Source organism: Callithrix jacchus, chromosome 2 (genome assembly GCF_049354715.1).
Source record: "Callithrix jacchus isolate 240 chromosome 2, calJac240_pri, whole genome shotgun sequence".
Lineage (NCBI taxonomy): Eukaryota > Metazoa > Chordata > Mammalia > Primates > Cebidae > Callithrix > Callithrix jacchus.
Window position 1 is genome coordinate 174,411,392 of NC_133503.1, and position 18,740 is coordinate 174,430,131.

General features: G+C 38.1%; 1 long non-coding RNA gene across 1 annotated transcript in view; it reads left to right on the plus strand.

The window, feature by feature from the left end:
- Window positions 1-2,585: 2,585 nt before the first annotated feature.
- LOC144581616 (uncharacterized) overlaps window positions 2,586-18,740 on the plus strand; it is a 60,968-nt gene continuing 44,813 nt past the window's right edge. Inside the window, exons 1-2 of the long non-coding RNA XR_013532673.1 lie at window positions 2,586-2,930; window positions 15,087-15,330. This is a non-coding gene — a long non-coding RNA (uncharacterized LOC144581616). The remainder of the gene's footprint in view (window positions 2,931-15,086; window positions 15,331-18,740) is intronic.

Genomic DNA, 18,740 nt, shown 5'->3' on the forward strand with positions numbered 1-18,740 from the left:
AGTGCTCCACTCCAGGGTGTGTTGAAAGAAGTCGATAAATCTGGAGTGCTTTGAAATGAGGTAGTTCATAAGTCTGGATCAGCACAGCTTAAAGCAGCTCTCTTTATAGAGCAGGTGTGCCCGCATTTTTCAATAGTGGGCTTCAAGATTAGAAATTCATGTTGTACAGCCACTTTGTTTTTTACTGAAAACTGTGGCGTTTGGGAGTCTCCATGTTTGGGGTGTAACTACTGAACCTGACTCCAGGGTGAGTCAAATGATTATGCAGCATTTATTCTTCTCTTTTGTTCTTTTATCAGGAGTCTTCATAATGCTTCATGTTTCATGGTGTAATTATTAGTGAAATTAACTTTAAATTGCTCAAAATTTTATACTTAATTTTTTCAGTTTTAATTATGATTCACAGTCCACTAGCCTGGCACTTACTGACAGGCAAATTATACAAAGTCAGCAATGGCTGTGTGTACGTTTCTTCTTCACGTGCTTTCTCGAGTGAGCTCCTTGAATGTACTTAGGTAGCACCAATAATGGCTGGCACTTTTATTGCATTTTCTCTGTGCCAGGGAGTATTCCAAGTGCTTTGTTTTAATCTTCATAACAACCCTATGAAAGAGTAACTATTATTACTATTGCTTTTGAGATGGGTGGGAAAAAAAGCAGCACAGAAAGTTTAAGAAACTTTCTAATCTTATCCAGCAGGTGGTGAAACTGCAGTTTAAATCCAACCAGTCTGGTTCTAGGCATGTTTCTGCAGACACTAAACTTTACTTCATTCCATGTGAGACTGAGGGGAAGGCCTTTTCAGTTTCTGTGCCAAAAAGGCTTTTCTGCACATTTTGAGTTTGAGGACATGGACTTAACAGGATTACATCTTGTTCGGTACTCTGTGTCTAGCATCTAAGACATAGAAATGAATTAATAAACTTGAATGAATGAGCAATTAAAACTGTAGTTATTGCATATGAAAATGTAATTTTGAATAATTGACTAATATAAAGCTCAGATCATATTTGAGAAATTCTGCTCTACATTATCTTTCTACTCTAAAACTTTGGGAGATTTCTTTTATTCCAATCTGGTGCACTGTTGAGCTCAAGTTTCATGTTTTCTAGAGACCGTGTCTGCATAGTGTCAGATACATGCCTCAAAACCCAGCATGGTCTAGATTGAAATCCTAATGTTCCCTTGCCCCCTGCCCTCCCAAACAGCTTCACTTCTGGCCTGTATCTCAGAAAATGGCAACATTATTACTCAACTTGTTGCTTGGAGCTCACGTTTTTCATCTCATTTTCCCTTCTTGCTTCCCAACACTAGATTAAATAATCCCTCAGAATATATCCTCTCTACATCTAGCATTTCTCAAATCCTTTTACTTCTCCTCATTCCAATAAAGTTCTCATTTAGTTAATTTTCTTTCCCTTGGCTCTTTGCAAGAGAACACATTCCCTGTGTTCTCTGGCCCTCCTGTCTGCTGTCTTGGTCTATTCTGTTTGGCATGGAGTGTAAGCATGCTTCATCATCTAGCACTGCCTTCCCTTGAAGACTCAATTCTTATTGCTCTGCTCCCTGGAATGAAGTATAGTTTTTTTAGTGTCAATGTACTGTATCTTTCTTGGGGGGGGCTTCTGCATTTGCTTTTCATTCTGAATCACAGCCCCATCTCATCCTAACCTCTTTCTTTTAGTAATTCCTGCTCACCCTTTCATTCTCAATGCTTTCTCACACAGAATCTGTCATATCATCAGTGCTCCAGAAATATGTAATAAATGAATCACAAAATGAATGTACATTGGTTACCTAGAGAAGTGCTAGGAAATGAGTTTAAACTTGCAGGTGCATCTGTGTTAGAGAAAGTAGGTGATATTTCCAAATAGTCTAAAGCTAGATTTTTAAAAATATTAAATATTTACTTATTTATATTTCTTTCTTTCTCTGTGAGGACTAAAGCTAGATTTTAAAGAAACTGAATGCCACGTTCAAGAGTAGATTTTCAATAAATGAAAGCATTTACTCGTCATGTGATTACCAGTCACATGAACTTGTTTATATATAAGTACTAGGTAATGACTATTGATTTCATTTTTATTTTTCCCAATTAAAAACAATCCCTATCCATATTTATTAGAAGGTACTGTGATAAGTTTCTAAAGATGCTTGCATGATATTTTTCTCTGAACTGGATAGATCTGGTTATGCCTTTTTTCCCCACTAGACTATGAGCTTCTTGAAAGTGTAGAACATTAATATTTATTTTTCAAGAATATAAGCATATATATGGCACATCATTGGTACTTTATATATTTTTGTTCAGTGTGCAATTCAAAGAATGAAGAAAAGAATCAAAAATAAATACTATGATAAAAACATGAGTCTTCCTACGTTAATTGACAGTGCAGGTGGTGGTCAGGACATTACCAGCTTACAGGAGTCTAATAAATACAACATGCAAGTAAATGGCAATTTGTAAGTATGATGGCTTATATTGAATGTCAACTTGACTGAAGGATACAAAGTATTGTTCCTGGGTGTGTCCATGAGGGTGTTGATGAAGGAGATTAACATGTGAGTCATAGACTGGGAGAGACAGACTTACCCTCAATCTGGGTGGGCAGCATCTAATCAGCTGCCAGCGTGAATAGAATAGAGCAGCAGAAGATGGAAGAGCAGGTTTGCTGAGTCTTCCAGCCTTCATCTTTCTCTCATGCCAGATGCTTCCTGCCCTCAAACATCAGATTCCAGGTTCTTCAGCATTTGGACTCTTGGATTTACAGCAGTGGTTTGCTGGGGGCTCTTGGGCCTTTGGCCACAGACTGAAAGTGCACAGTCAGCTTCCTGACTTGAGATTTTGGGGCTCTGACTTTCTTGCTCCACTGGCTTTCTTGCTCCTCAGCTTGCAGATGACCTATCATGGGACTTCACCTTGTGAACATGTGAGTCAATTCTCCTTTAATAAACTCCCTTTCATATATACATCTATCCTAGCAGTTCTGTTCCTCTAGGGAACCCTGATTAATACAGTAAGCAAAGCCTTGTGGAGACTCTTGAGGGTGCTCCGAATGTCTCTCATGAGTCAGCTTGATGTAACCTGGAGATATGAGAAACCCTTATTAGTCAAAGATTTGTCAGGAAATTGAAATTCTGCTTGTTTTTTCTTATTGGCCTGCATGTTTACTAAGAACCTGCTGCAAACTCTGGAAGCCTAGGTACATGGTTTTCTCTATTTCAATACTGCAAAGACTATAGCACTCAATGGGATATCAACTGAAGAGAAGTGTTTGTTTCTAAGATCAGGGGCTTTAGAGACAAGAAGAATAAGTCAAGAAAAGGACAAGGAGAAGTGACTCAAAAAGGGAATTTTGGACTATTCCAGTGATTAAGTGTTGTTCACAATCATTCTGGACAAAAAAAAAATGCAGACATGAAAATTCATTCTAAAGAAAGAAGAACTGAAAGGAGACAGGCCTGGACATAATCTCACAACTAAAGAAAGGAGAACTGAAAGGAGACAGACTTGGACATAATTTCACAACAATATTATCATTATTAGACCCACTACTTTTGAAAAATAACTTCAAAAGCAATAGGTCTAATAATGATAATAATGTTGTCTGCTTTCAGGTTTTTAAATTATTCTTTAAAAAATCAGATGCAAAATAACAAGCAAGGCCAGGCTAAATTTGAAATTGATTTTCCCAAAAATAAGACACTTTTCTTTTCCAGCACTTCATGTAAATATGAAAGTTATGGATAGTGAAAAGTCTTGAACCTATAATTAAGCCTTTGCCTTAAACTTTTAGCTGTGATCTTGCTTTGAAAAAGCCTTTGCTCCATTTCTTCTTCATTGATAACATTAACATTTTGTTTGTGTGACATCAGACAAAAATGTAGAACATGGAATGATTTTGGATCAAATTAAAATTTAAATGATCAGCTAGAAATCTTTACAGAGTATTTATTTCTGTCTGTATGTGGTCCGTTCAGGTGGCTAGGCCTGTGGGTCAGAGTCATCAGATTTATCTTTATTCTGTAGATGTAGAAGTGCTCCTTTTTTTGACTTTCTCTGTCTCACTCTGAGATCAAAACGTTGTATCATAAATGAACAATCTCAGAGCTAGGGAGACTAGATGTATTGTGTGCTGAGATGATAAAAGTGAAGATACTTGGGTAGAAATTCTCCCAAAGCATCATTGCCCTTTCTTTATGCACAACATACAACAGAGAGTAGTCAAGGGAAGAAAAGACCAGCCCACAATAAGGCAAGGAATATAAGAGAAAAAGCTTGAGAAAGCAAGAGAGAAAGTCTTGGGCACTGCAAAGAAGAGGCTAGCCACACCTCGTTACTTATACAGAACTGCACTTTTTTTCTTTGCAGTACCCCCTCTTGTCAGTGCTTCAAGTTTATCTCATCTTTTTCTTGGCCCCTTTGACTCCACTAAGTCATCCAAAGATGATCACTGCCATAGTTCATCTCATTGCCGTTTTTAATGCCTTTATTTCCTCTTGTACTTCCTGAATGTTTCCCAAGATGACAAGTTGCTTACCTGGGTAAGTGGCTAATGCAGAAAGACCGGGAACTCATCTATCCTCTTTTCCTATCCTCTTCCTTCCTGCCACCCTCTGGGGATAACAGAGGATAACATATATCTCTCTGTTATCCCCTATGTGGCATAAACCTGAGTATTACATGACAATAAAAATTTCCTTCTAGAAAAAACAAAGAGTATGGTCAGCCCGTGGCATACCATTGGGGCGATGGATAGGGTTTTAGTTCAGCATAAGCCTCACTATAAGGAGCCAACCTTGTGTTATGACTGCCAAAAAATGCAAATAAAAGCTAATGCAATGTACAAAATTTCCTTCTGCATTCTCATTAGTTTGCCTACAAACAAAGCTAATGACAACTATTATGCAGATTAAATTATGTTTATCAAATTATTCAAATAAATCAATAAAAATTACATCGTGGCAAAAATTTCTAAGCCATTAAAGAGAGAAAATACAAGCTTTACTGATTGTCAGTCCTGCTGAGTTTCTGTGTGGCACTACTGGCAATTTAGGAATTTTTCACAGACTGCAGCAGCCTCTGAATTAAAGAGGACCTCATATTAACCCACTGTGTATAATGCTTTACGATTTTCAGGGCCCTTTCAGCATGTTTCCTCAACAGTAACTGTGATGGGGAAAGTAAGGCCTCATTTTTTTTCGATGCAGAATCTAGAACTCCATGTGGTTTAATATTAAGGGAAGAAGCCCAAGCCAGAGCGAATTCAGATAACTGTTTTATTGCCTTTTGTTATGGACTTAATGTGTCTCCCTAAAATTCATATGTTGAAGTCCTCATCCCGACTGTGATTGTATTTGGAGGGTCTTTGGGAGGTCATGAAGACTAGATAAGGTGATAACGCTGGGGCCCTCGTGATTGGATTAGTATTCTTATAAGAAGAGACATCAGACTGAGCCCGGTGGCTCACATCTGTAATCACAGCACATTGGGAGGCTGAAGAGGGAGGATCGCAGAGGTCAGGAGTTCAAGACCAGCCTGGCCAACATGGTGAACCCTGTCTCTACTAAAAATAAAAAAATTAGCCAGGTGTGTTTGTGGTTGCCTATAATCCCAGCTGCTCAGAAGGCTGAGACAGGAGAATCACTTGAACCTGGGAGGCAGAAGTCAAGGTCAGCCGGAATTGCACCATTGCACTCCAGCCTGGATGACCAGATTGAAACTCTGTCTCAAGAAAAAAAAAAAAAGAGAGACATCAGAGAGCTTGTTTTTTCTCTCTCTCCCCAAGATTACATGAAGAAGAGGTCACGTGAGCACACAGCATGATTGTGGCAGCCTACAAGTCAAGAGAAGAAGTCCAGAGTAAAATCAACCTTGCAGGCACCTTGATCTTGGGTCTTCCAGTATTCAGAACTGTGAAAAGTACATTTCTGTTGTTTAAGCATTCAGTCTATGGTATTTTTTAATGGCAGCCTCCCCAAGATAAGACACTCTTTCATCTAGGTAAACCATATAAAATTGATCCTTAACACGAATTTGAGCTCTGTGCGTTCACTTACATGTAGATTCTTTTCAGTAAAATTGACTCTGTGTGTGTCTGCCTCTCCGGGCTCCTCCTTCATCTCCTTTATCTCTTCCACCCCTGCTACCTCTGAGATAACAAGATCAACCTCTCCTCCTTTTCTCCTCCTCCTCAGCTTATTCAATGTGAAAACAATGAGAATGAAGACCTTTATGATGATCCACTTCCACAGAGAAAGTACAATAAATGGTAATTGTACGTTCTCTTCTCTTCCGTATGATTTTCTTAATAATGCTTTATTTTTTCTAGTTTACTTTCTTGTAAGAATACAGTACATAATACATATAGCATATAAAGTAGGTGTTAATCAATTTTTTTTTGGCTTCCGGTCAAGAGTAGGCTATGAGTAATTAAGTTTAGAGGAGTCAAAAGTTATACATGGATGTTTGGCTGCTGAGGGAGTTGGCACCTCTAACCCCTGCATTGCTCAACCATTGCGATAGAAGTACTAACCAAGACCTGTCACACTTTAATTTCATTGTTCTTTTACATTTTCACTTTTCCGTGCAAAAACATTTTGTTTCAGTACCTGCTTTGTGCCAAGAAGTGTGCAGGATGCCAGGGTTGTAAAAATGAATCCACCATATTTAAGTTGCCCATATTTTGATAGGGGAATGACTCACTGAGAAGACAATTATCATATAGTTTCATATGTGCTATAATAAAAGTATTAAACAGAGCTTTGGAAGCACTAAGCAGCTCATTTAGCTTGGGGGAACTCGGGAAACACTTCACAAGGGAGGTGACATGGATGACTGTTTTGTGTGATTCATGATGCTTGGAACCCATCAGCTCAGGGGGATGTGACTGGCAGAAGAAAGGAGGATATTCACCTAGACAGAGTGACAATGTTAGGTGTGTGCTCCAAATTATGATGGAGTCAACCTTGCACTACTGTCTACATTGGAACTTGTTAAGCCCAGATTCTTGAATTCTGACCCAGACCTGAGCTACCAGAGCAGAATCTCTGGGCATAGCACAGTGGATTAAGCATGTTTGATAAGCACCTTCAGGTAATTTGGATACACACTGAAGTTAGAATAGCAATGCACTCAGGATGCGTGAGGAAAAGGCAGGCTGTGCACTGTATTGCAGTGTGGATGAATGCTGATGTCAGATTTCCTGCATACTCTTACATGTTCCTTTATCCTCTGGGTTTCTCACTGCAGTAACTAAATTTCTTCATAGCTCGACTTTCAAAGCATCCATGACTGTTAGTACTGCTCTGTTACTGAAATAATATTTTCTCTTCCTATTGATTAATAAACAGAGCATCATTTGTTTTGTAAAGCTGGTACAATCTTCTTCTTTTACCTACAAGATCTTACAGTGGTTAATAGGAAACAAGCCTGCATGTCAGAAAACCTGGTGTACAGTTAGAACAAAATAAGATGTCTCTCCCTATAACGTCCTCCTGGTCTGTTCTCTCAAAGTCCCTCCGTGAATTTAAACCACTTCACACAGGCATCAATTAATGATATTTAATTTCTGCTGAATATAATGAATATATAATTAAGATTAAGATACTCTGAGGGCTTCCTCTAGCTTTGAGTCTGATTCTTCTTTCTGCTTAGAAGTATGTCATTTAACCTCTTTACCTCTCTCCTTCTATAACTGGGGAGCATGAAACTTACCTGCCCTGAAATTTCTGAAGATTCAGCGGTAATGTTAGCCAAATGTTTAGCACATAAAAAGTGCCGAAGAACTTGTGATGTGCTCGGCAAAAGATCTCTTTCGAACATCTGTGATACTTGACCCTTTCTGTGGTTCTTTTTCTCTTGACAAATTATGTCCTATTGCTTCAATGCACAGGAGGGAAGCAAGAAGATATAATGTAAATAATTAAAGCCATTTTTTTTTACCGTCTATTTATGTAAAATAAGAACAAGGAACAGCAATGATGTGCCACCACAGTATCTGAAGCAATTTGAAGCCAAATATTTTAATGAAAGGGGTTGAAAAACACCAAATAGCAATATAGGGTATTGCTGGGAACTTCTTTTCCTTTTTGTTTTTTTGAAGAGTTCTACATCCCTAGGTAATAAAGCAAAAGAACATGTTATATATGATCACAACTACCTTCTGGATTATTTAGAATCTGGGAGTTGTCTTTGATTCTTTTCTCTCACTTACCAAACCTGTTGCTTCTACCAGTGTCTTTGAACCTGTCTATCTTTTCCCAATTCCATTTCCCCTCTCTTATCTGTTCTATCAGCTTCTCTCTATTGTCTATTTTAGATATTCCTTAACTGGCCCACATGCTTCCTTTTGATATCCCTTCCAACCCATTTTTTATGCAGCAGCCACAGTGATTCTATCAAAAGGCAAATCTTTTAAATTACAAATTATCTTTATTGAGGTAAAATATGCAAATATAATTTACCATCTTTCCTACTTTTAAGTGTGCCACTCAGTAGCAATAAATACATTTGTATTCTTTTTTTTTTCCATTCACCATCTCCATCCTTGCAAAAAGGTAAATCAAATCTTGTCTTTTTCTCACTCAGCCCTTCAATGCCTTCCCATTGCATGTTGAATCACGTGTAACCTCCTGACCTTGAGTTTCAGAATCCTGGCTGTGTTGACCTCTGCTTTCTTCTCCAGCTTCATTTTCAGCCACTTTTTCTCACAATTGCTCCAGCCAATTATCCATGTGTGAGTTCTTAGAGCACCCCACACTGTGTCTTCCCTCAAAGCCTTCATACACAGGCTTTCCCCCCGAGAGCCTCTATCCAAGATGTCTCTTCCCCAATCCCTGTTCTTCAAATCTCAAACTAAATGTTACCTGAAAAGAAATAACATTTCTGGGATTAATGAAGACAAATCTCAGCAGGTCTGTTCCCGTTATCTTCAGCACAGTCCATGTTTCTTATCTGTCGAGTACTTTCCTCATGCGTAATTAATCATTTATACGTTCATTTGCCTGTTCAATGTTTGTCCTCATAAGCTACATGAGGACATGGACCAGATCTTTTGAGCTCACCACTGTCAACTTAGTGCTGAGAATTCCGCCTCAGATTTAATGGATAATTGCTGAATAAACACATGAACAATAAGGGAGGCAGATCCTATTTCTGCAATGCCCTGAATAACTTGTATATTAAAAAACGATCCTGGACTGGGCAGAATGGCTTGTTCCTGTAATCCCAGCACTTTAGGAGGCTGAGGTGGACAGATCACGAGGTCAGGAGTTCAAGACCAGCCTGGGCAATACGGTTAAACCCCGTCTCTACTAAAAATGCAAAAATTAGCTGGGTGTGGTGGCATGCACCTGTAATTCCAGCTGCTAGGGAGGCTGAGGCAGGAGAATTGCTTGAACCTGGGAGGTGGAGGTTGCAGTGAGCAGAGATTGAGCCACTGCACTACAGCCTGGTGACAGATCAAGACTCTGTCTTGGGGGAAAAAGAAAGATCCTGGAGATAAACTGGGAGTAGAAGTTGGAGAAACTGAAATGAAATCTGGGAGGGAAGAACTGAAGAAAAATAGAGAGAGAAGGAACAGCTGTTGGTTAGATAAATAAAAGCAAAAAAAAAAAAAAAAACCCCAAAACAAAAAAACCCTCCCCCAACATAACCCAAATCACATTAAAACAAAACCCCTATAGTAAGCTGTTGAAGGAATGGGTATAATTTCTAACATTCAATTTGAAATTTTTTTAAAATGTCCGTGGTGTAAACTCCTATTTAACGTTTCCACGTCTGCAGTAAATATGCCAAACATAAAGGGCATATGTGTTTGCGTTTCTGTTTTTATGTGTGTTAGTCATCTATTGTTGCATAACAAGTCACCACCAAAATTAACCTGTATGTTAAAAAAAGATCCTGGGCCAGGCAGAGTGGCTCATGCCTGTAATCCTAGCTCTTTGGAAGGCCGAGGCAGGTGGATCATACGGTCAGGAGTTGGAGACCAAAATACATTGAGTATGTCGCTATGTCACTGTTTTGGTGGTTTTGAATCTGTGTATGGCTCAAGTGGGTTCCCCACTTTAGGGTCTGACAGAAGGCTGCCATCAGGTATAGGCCAAGACTAGAGTCTTTTCTGAAGACTTGACTGGGAAAAAATCTGCTTCTTAGCTGTTGGACTGAGGCCATCAGTTCCTTAATGGCTTTAGATAAAGCCCACTGTCAGTTCTTTGCCACACAGGTCTCTTCAGTATGGCAGCTGGCTTCATCAAAGTGTGTAGTCCAGAAAGCAATAGAGTCTGCCAAAAAGATGGAAGTTGCAATCTTGTTACCTAACCATGGAAGTGACATCCCATCACCATTTCAGTATCCCTTCAGTCAGAAGCCAGTAACTAGTTTCAGCTCATACTCAATGGAAGGGATTACACTGGGGATGAATACAGAGGGGTAGGGAACTGTGGGGGGCTAACTTAGAAGTCACCCATTGCAATCTGTTTGTTGGTGTTTTGATTGTATGTGTGAATATGTGTGTAATCAAGGATGGGACTAAGTTCTACATTTAGGGTAGTGCAGTTCAGCAGGAACACGCTGTTGGAATCAGAAAAAGTCATGAGAAGATATCTTTTCTGGAAATATAAAGATAACTTGGGAAAGCCTTTCACAGGGCGATAGACTCTATTTTATTTGGCTCTCTAGAGGCACTCAGAACTTAGGTGTCCAATAATTGGATTACCCAGGACAGTGTTATAACTCTCCACTGTGCTTTTCCTAACAACTATTTTGGAAGTATAATGTACTCAGAAATGATTAATGTTTCCAAAGGGTTCGGGGGATTTGTATAGAAATGGTGGGTAGATAGAGGTTTATCAGACTTTGCACAATAGATAAAATGCTGCTTCAGTGGCACAAAGATTATTTTACAGGTAATCTTGACGTAAGGTCTAGTTTATAAAGTCAGGGAAGATTCTTCTGTAATCTGGGACTAGCTCTGTAACTTATAAGCCTTCTAAGTAATTGAATTATGAAATGTTTTATTGCAAATACAAAATTATTGATATACTTCTCCAACAGCAACCTATATCTCTTTGATCTAGAATCAACCGAAATGTGTTATTTATCTGTGTGCCAGGCATTGGGTTCGGTTGGTCACCAGGCGCTTATAGATTCCTTAAAGGACTCTGGTGACTAAATAATTATAAAGTTTAATGGTAGGTGAGAAGCCCAATCAAAACTTTCTAGCTTGAGAAACAGGGTTATTTATAAAATAATTATTTGAAATTAATAATTATTTGAAGTTTGACTATGAACAGATAGTGGATGAAAAGAGCATTTTACAATGATGTCATATGGGAGGTTAGACAGAAAGGTAGGGGATTTTTCAGACACGCGGAGGCAGAGAGAGCATGCTGGGAACCATCATGAGCATAATTAAGAAACATGAGGGGAGGTGACTGCTGTCCATCTTTCTTTCTCCAGATTTATTAATGTATAATGGACAAAATTTGTATAGAGTTAAGTTGCGCAATGTGATATCTTCATACACACATGTATTGTGAAGCAATTCATACTATCAAGCTAATAGACATATCCATGACCTCACAGTTAACCCCTTTTCTGTGGATTAGAATACTTAAAATCTATTCTCCACAAATTTAATGGACACAGTACATCATTATTAACTGTGCTCTACATTAGATCTCTAGAATATATTCCTCTTACAATTGAAAGTTTGTACCCTGTGACCAATATCTCCACATTTCCTTCTTCCCCAACTCTTGGCAATCACCCTCCTACTTCTGTTTCTTATGAGTCTGACTTCCTTTTCTTTAAATATTCCACATATACAGGAAATCATTCAGTATTTATCTTTTTGTGTTAGGCTTATTTGACTTAGTATAATGTCGTTTAGGTTAACCCATGTTGTAGTAAATGAAAGGATTTTCTTTTTTATGACTGAATAATAGTCTGTCATTAATATTAAAAAATGTTAATCTGTTTATGGGCACAGATTGTTCATATATTGGCTATTGTGAATAATGCAGCAGTGAACGTGGGAGTGCAAATATCTTTTTGAGATAGTGACTTTATTTCCTTTGGATATATAACCAGAAGTGGTATTGCTGGATCATATGGTAGTTCCACTTTACATTTTTTGTGGAAACTCCCTAATGTTTTTCATAATGGCTGTACCAGTTTACATTCTCATCCGCAGCATTCAAAGATTTCCTTTTCTCCACATTCTCACTAACACATCTTATTGTTTGGCTTATTGATAATAGACATCCTAACAGGTATGAGGTGATATTTTATTGTGATTTTGATTTGCATTTTTCTGATAATTAGTAATGTTGAGCATCTTTTTATATACCTCTTGGCCATTTGTCTGTGTTTTCTGGAAAGATGTCTACTCAGGTTCTTGCTTATTTTTAAATGGGTTATTTATTTTTTTGCGATTGAGTTGTATGAGTTCCTTATATAATTTGGATCTTATTCCTTTATTGGATATATAGTTTGCATATATTTTCTCACATTCTATAGGTTGCCTTTTCATTTTGTCCATTGTTTCCCTTCATGTGCAGAATTTTAGTAGTTTCGTTTTTATTTTGTTGCCTATGCTTTTATTATCAAATTATCCCTCCCCTCCCCTCCCTTCCCCTCCCCTTCTCCCTTCCCTTCTCCCTTCCCTTCTTCCTTCCCTTCTCCCTTCCCTTCCCTTCTCCCTCCCCTCCCCTCCCCTCTCCTCCCCTCCCCTTCCTCCTTCCCTTCCCCCTTCCCTTCTCTTCTATTTCCTTTTTTCTTTCTTTTCCTCTTTTCTTGTTTTGAGACAGGATCTCACTCTGTTGCCCAGGCTGGAGTGGGATGGTGCAATCATGGCCTACTGCAGCCTCAACCTTTCCAGACTCAGGTGATCATCCCATCTCAGACCTCCAGTACCTGGGACTACAGGTGTGCACCACCATGCCTGGGCATTTTTGCATTTTTTTTTTTTTTGTAGATTGGGTTTCACCATGTTGTCCAGGTTGATCTTGAATGCCTGGCTCAAGCAATCCACCTCTTGACCTCCCAACATGTGGGGAATACAGGTGTGAGCCACCGTACCTGTGCCAGGCTGCTCTGTGTTTTTTTTCTAGGAGTTTTGCAGTCTCAGTTCTTAGGTTTAAGTCTTTAATCTATTTTGAGTTGGTTTTTGTAAGATAAGAGTCCAATTTCATTCCCTTGCATGTAGAGATCCAGTTTTCCTAATACTATGTATTGAAGGGACCATCCTTTCCCCACCATGTATTTTTTTTTTTTTTTTTGAGATGGAGTTGTACTCTTCACCCAGGCTGGAGTGAAGAGGCATGATCTTGGGTCACTGCAACCTCTGCCCTGGGTTCAAGCAATTCTCCTACCTTAGATTCCAGAGCAGATAGGATTATAGGTGCCTGACACCATGCCTGGCTAATTTTTGTATTTTTAGTAGAGAGAGGGTTTCACCATGTTTGCTAGGCTGATCTCGAACTCCTGACCTCAAGTGATCCACCCACCTTGGCCTCCTAACGTGTTAGGATTACAGGCATGAGCCACTATGCTTGGCCAGCCCACTGTGGATTCTTGATGCCTTGGCAAAATATTAGTTGACCCTAAATGTGTGAGTTTACTTCTGGTCTCTTACATTCTGTTCCATTGCTCTATGTCTTTTTTTATGCCATACAGTTTTGATTACTATAATTTGTAATATTATTTTGAAATCAGGAATTGTGATATCTCCAACTTCTTCTTTTTTCTCAAGATCTCCTTAGCTATCTGAGACCTTTTGTGATTCCATACAGATTTTAGAATTGCTTTTCTATTTGTATAAAAAGTGCCCTTGGAATTTTGATGTCAATTGCATTAAATTTGTAGATCACTTAGGGAAGTATAAATATTTTAACCATATCAATACTTTCAATCCATGAACATGGGTTATCTTTTCATTTATTTGTGTCTTTTTCATTTTTTTCAGTGATATCTTACAGATTTAAGTGTACAGATCTTTCAGTGCTTTAAATTTATTACTATCTATGTTTTCCTTTCTGATGCTATTGTAAATGAAATTGTTTCCCTAATTTCTTTTTTGAGTAGTTTGTTTTTAGTGCATATAAATGCAACTGATTTTTGTATGTTGATTTTTATACTGCAACCTTACAGAAGTCATTTACTAATTCTAACAGTTTTATAGTGTGGAGTCTTTAGGGTTTTGTATACATAAGATCATGTCATCTGTAAACAGAGACAATGCATTACTTCCTTTTTGATTGGATGCCTTTTGTTTCTTTTTCCTGCCTAATTGCTCTGGCTAGGACTTTCAGTACTGTGTTGAACAGGTGAGAGTGGGGACATCTCTTGGCACTGAGTTGTGCTGCCTCTCAGGAGGGATGATGTGGATAATGTGAAACTGTTCTTTTTACTCTCATCAGTGTAGCTTTCTCTTTTTTCATGTTAATAATGTAGGAATATAATTGGTGACAATAAATGCCTTTGTTCTGATTGATGAATGAGTGTATATGTGGTAGTTGAGATTCTGAGAGCAGTGATAATGTTTCATAAAAACTAGCAGAAGTTAGTAGTGATATCACCCGATATCACAAGGTGACTGGTCTTGCCTTTGAAAGCACAGGAGAACTGGCTACAGTGTCTCTGTCAATAGATAGAATTACTGAAACCTCAACAAAATACCAGCCCCTGATACCTTCCAAAAGTGTGGTTAGACATACTTTTCCAAGTGATAGATGCTTTTCTCCTCCCATAGTTTATTCTTACTAATCTCCAGAAAAGAATTGCCAATTCTTGCAACATTTAAGATGGCACAGAGGCCATGGAGGAGCACTGCTGAGAAGGGCCTGCTATAGGATGTATTGCTAACTGAGAGCCTGGGAGCTGAGACCAATGCTTTCCCCAAGCTGCTGCCAGCCAATGACTGAGCATAGCAGTGATACTAAGAGTGGGGTCATTTCTCTTGAATGCAACATTCTTCTAATAGGCAGGAACTCACCTCGGGCCTGGCTGAGACTTTCTCAGTACTGAGCTGTGGTATGAAGCTATTCCTACTCAATTCTCTCCGCTGCCTCTCCTTTCACAGGTGTCAGATATGCGTCACTACTTGCAAGCTCTTCCCACCTATTTCTGTTCTTTCTTCGTCTGGCCTTCATGGGAGATAGATCTACTGGTTCTCTTGAACAAGTCTAATGCCATCTTTGCATCAACATCTCAGAGGACCTAAACTGGCCCATGCGGTAAATACGCCTTCCCAAGTGAAAAGTGTGCCAAATAATATCATAATGAGCATACTCAGTGTCTGAAATCAGCCTGCAGAGGTTGGAAAGGTAAGAAGGGTGGGCACGGCATTGGGAGACTTAGATTGCTCAGTTCTATCTCAGTGAGGTTACATTTTGGGCACCACATTTCATTTAAGAAATCAGAGCAGAAATCTTAGAATATTAGACTCTTAGGAGAATTCTTTCTTTTTAAAATAGGATTTCCAAGTTTGGGATGTATTTCAGTTTCTAGGACAATTAAATCACACAGAGCTCCAAGTTTGCATAACATGTCAGATGGATGAGGTCTTTCGTGGTAATATTAAAAAAAAGTCAGTGGGTTGAGTAATGCATATTTAGATTGAACTCATCTGTTTTCTATGTTTTTAGATATATGTAGATGTGTACAGTGAAAAAGTTGTCATTGACTGGGAGCAAAACCTGGAATAGAAAACGTTAGTTATCAATTAGTTAGCACAACAATCCAACATTCACACTTCACTGGTAAAATTATAGTAGTCTGGAGTCGCAGCAGGATATTTCTTCTGAAAAACCTAAGAGAGTTTCTGGTCTTTAGGATGGGAGGGGTCATGTCCATCTTGTGCCTCACTCTATCTTCAGCCTTCTACACCGTGCCTCATGAGTGGTGGATGGTCAATAAATATTTGCTGAAAAAAATGAAAGACAGTATGTGCAAGATAGTTTAAACTGTAAGTAAATATGATTAAACAGCACTTTGACCATTTTGGTATGTAGAATAATAGAACTAATCACAACTAGTTACAGTCATGTTTGTTCTTCTATGATTACTGTTTGTTTTTACACTGATTACTTCTTACGTGATTGGTAAATGTGGGAATCCTATGGTTTTAATGTATGTTTTCCTCCAAGATTCATATGTTGAAGCTTTACCATCAAGGGAATGAAATCAGGAACTGGTGCCTTTGGGAAATGATTAAGTCTTGAAGGCTCTGCCTTTGTGAATGGGACCCATACCCTTATAAAAGAGGTTTCAGAGACCTGCCTCATCCTTCTATGTCTTCTGCTACATGATGACATGGCATTTGTCCTGTCCCTTTTGCCCTTCTGCCATGTGAAGATACAGCAAGACAGTACCATCTTGGAAGCAGAGAAGGACCTTCACCAGACACTAAATGTGCCAGTCCCTTGATCTTGATGATAAATGATTTCTATCATTTATGAGTTATAAGTTACCCAGTGTCTGGTATTTTTTATAGTAGCAAGAATAGATGAAGACAGATAGGGAAGTTGTTATAATGTGAAAGAGGTATTGATTCATACATAATTTTTCTGAGTGTTAATTTTTTTAAGTGGAATGAGCTCCCTCACAATTAAAGGAAAGTTTTAGCAATATATAAACTACAAATTTCTACAAAATTGTCTCATTTAGTGCAAACTATGCCCGCACTTCACTATGTAAAGCTACAGTGGAACACAAGTGTACACGAAAGTGATGTGCTGACATTTCTTTGCTTATTAAAACAATGGATTAACAAAATAGGCTAGTCTGGATAAGATTTTTGATTCTGGTGAACATGTCTCTATTAGAAGCAAATGCCCTCCAGGAGGTACATTTCAGGAAACTGCATAAGCCTCAGGGCTTAAGTTGCAAAGAACTAACTGTAATACTAGACACCAATCCCAAGCATATTTTAAATGTATTTGTGAAGTTTTTAAAAAAGATTGCTATTGTTTTGTGTTCTCTGGGTACAATAGGCTTTGTGACTTCTGTTTCAACACTATTTTTTCCCCATAGCCAATGTTTTATTTACCATGTGATTTTACAGAAAGCGTGTGCTTTCTGCCCCCTAGAAACAGATATAGTGTATAGTATGACAGCAGGAATGCATGTATTTAAAAGAAAAGCAATAGATTAACTTGGTTAAGAATTCAGCTCTAGAGCAAAATTGCTTAGGTTTAAGTTTCAGCTTTGCCATTTTCAAGTGGAATATACTTGAGTATGGCACTGAACATTCTGTGCTTTTGTATCCACAATGGTAAAATGGAAATAATAATATTATTATCCATTTCATTGGGGTTATTGTATAACAAGAGCTTAGAACAGTGTCAGGCATATAGTAGGCGGTCAATCTACTAATGCTAATCATTAATATGGAATAAGGCAGCTTATTTCCTGACTAGGCCACATAACACATGGTTCTCCTTGGTATGTGGAGACAGCAGGATTTCAACACTGGGAACTTCATATAGGCGTTTCCTTGAGGCTTGACATATAGTTCTTTGTAGAAATTTCAGGAGCCAGTTCTCTTTTGAATTTGTATTCACTATGGCCCCAACCTGCTTTTTAAAAATTCTTCTCTGTTTAGAGTCACTAGACTGACTTAAATTAAATTATAACTTTGAAACTGGATTTCCTCAAGTTACTTGTGCTCCATACAGTGGAGCCAGAACACACTTACTCTTCTTATTTGACATTTTCTCTTACTCTTTTTTTTTTGATAAATACTGACTCATTATGCCAATTACCTTATATATGAAATTGATACAGTGTAATGGAAACACGATGTAATATCAATAACATGATCTATCACAAACACAGCTAAAATCGCAAAGCACGTGTCCAAATTTAAGTGATACAGAAATAAAGTATACTTTTTCTTTCTTTTTATTCTAGAGAAAGGCTGAAAAGAAACAAAGATTAACACAAAGACTAAAACCTCTTAGTCCCTCAAGCAATGTTTATATTCTTGGGAACATGTGGGAAAATGGATAAGTGGCGTCCTTGGAGTTTGCTTTTAAAAGTAAGATCTTTTGAAAAACGTCTATTCACATCCTTTGCCCACTTTTTGATGGGATTATTCTTTTTTTCTTACTGATTTGTATGACTTCCTTATAGATTCTGGATATGAGTCCTTTGTCAGATGCATAATTTCCAAATATACTGGGGTGACAGGTGCACTAAATCTCAGAATTCACCACTATAGAATTCATGCATGGAACCCAAAACAACTTGTACCTCAAAAGCAACTGGAATAAGAAAAAATCAATTAGGATGTCTGGGTTGACATATCTTTTCCTAAATGCTTAGCTTTCCAAAGTAGCCATTCATCCTCAGGGTTAAACAGTGCTCTCTCCCAGCTCAATATTTTACAATGACTTGCAAAACAGTGAGCCAATTATACTATCACTGGTTTAAGCCTAATGATCAAGCTAAGTGACAGGTTGGACAAAAAGATTTCAAAGATCCTTGGATTCTGTGAAATACTCATTAATAATAATATAAGTTACCAACATCTGAGAACAAATTGCTATATCTGTCCTGCTTTCTTCCATTCATGGTGGAAGAGCAATATCACAAGAAAAACAGGCAATTTGGCAGAAAAGGTACCATATGGAGACTAGAGATGCCTGTTTTCAAATTCTCTATTGGATTGGGCAGGGTCTTCTAATATGAATACACATGAATAAAATTATGATAAGGGGAAAAATAAATTATG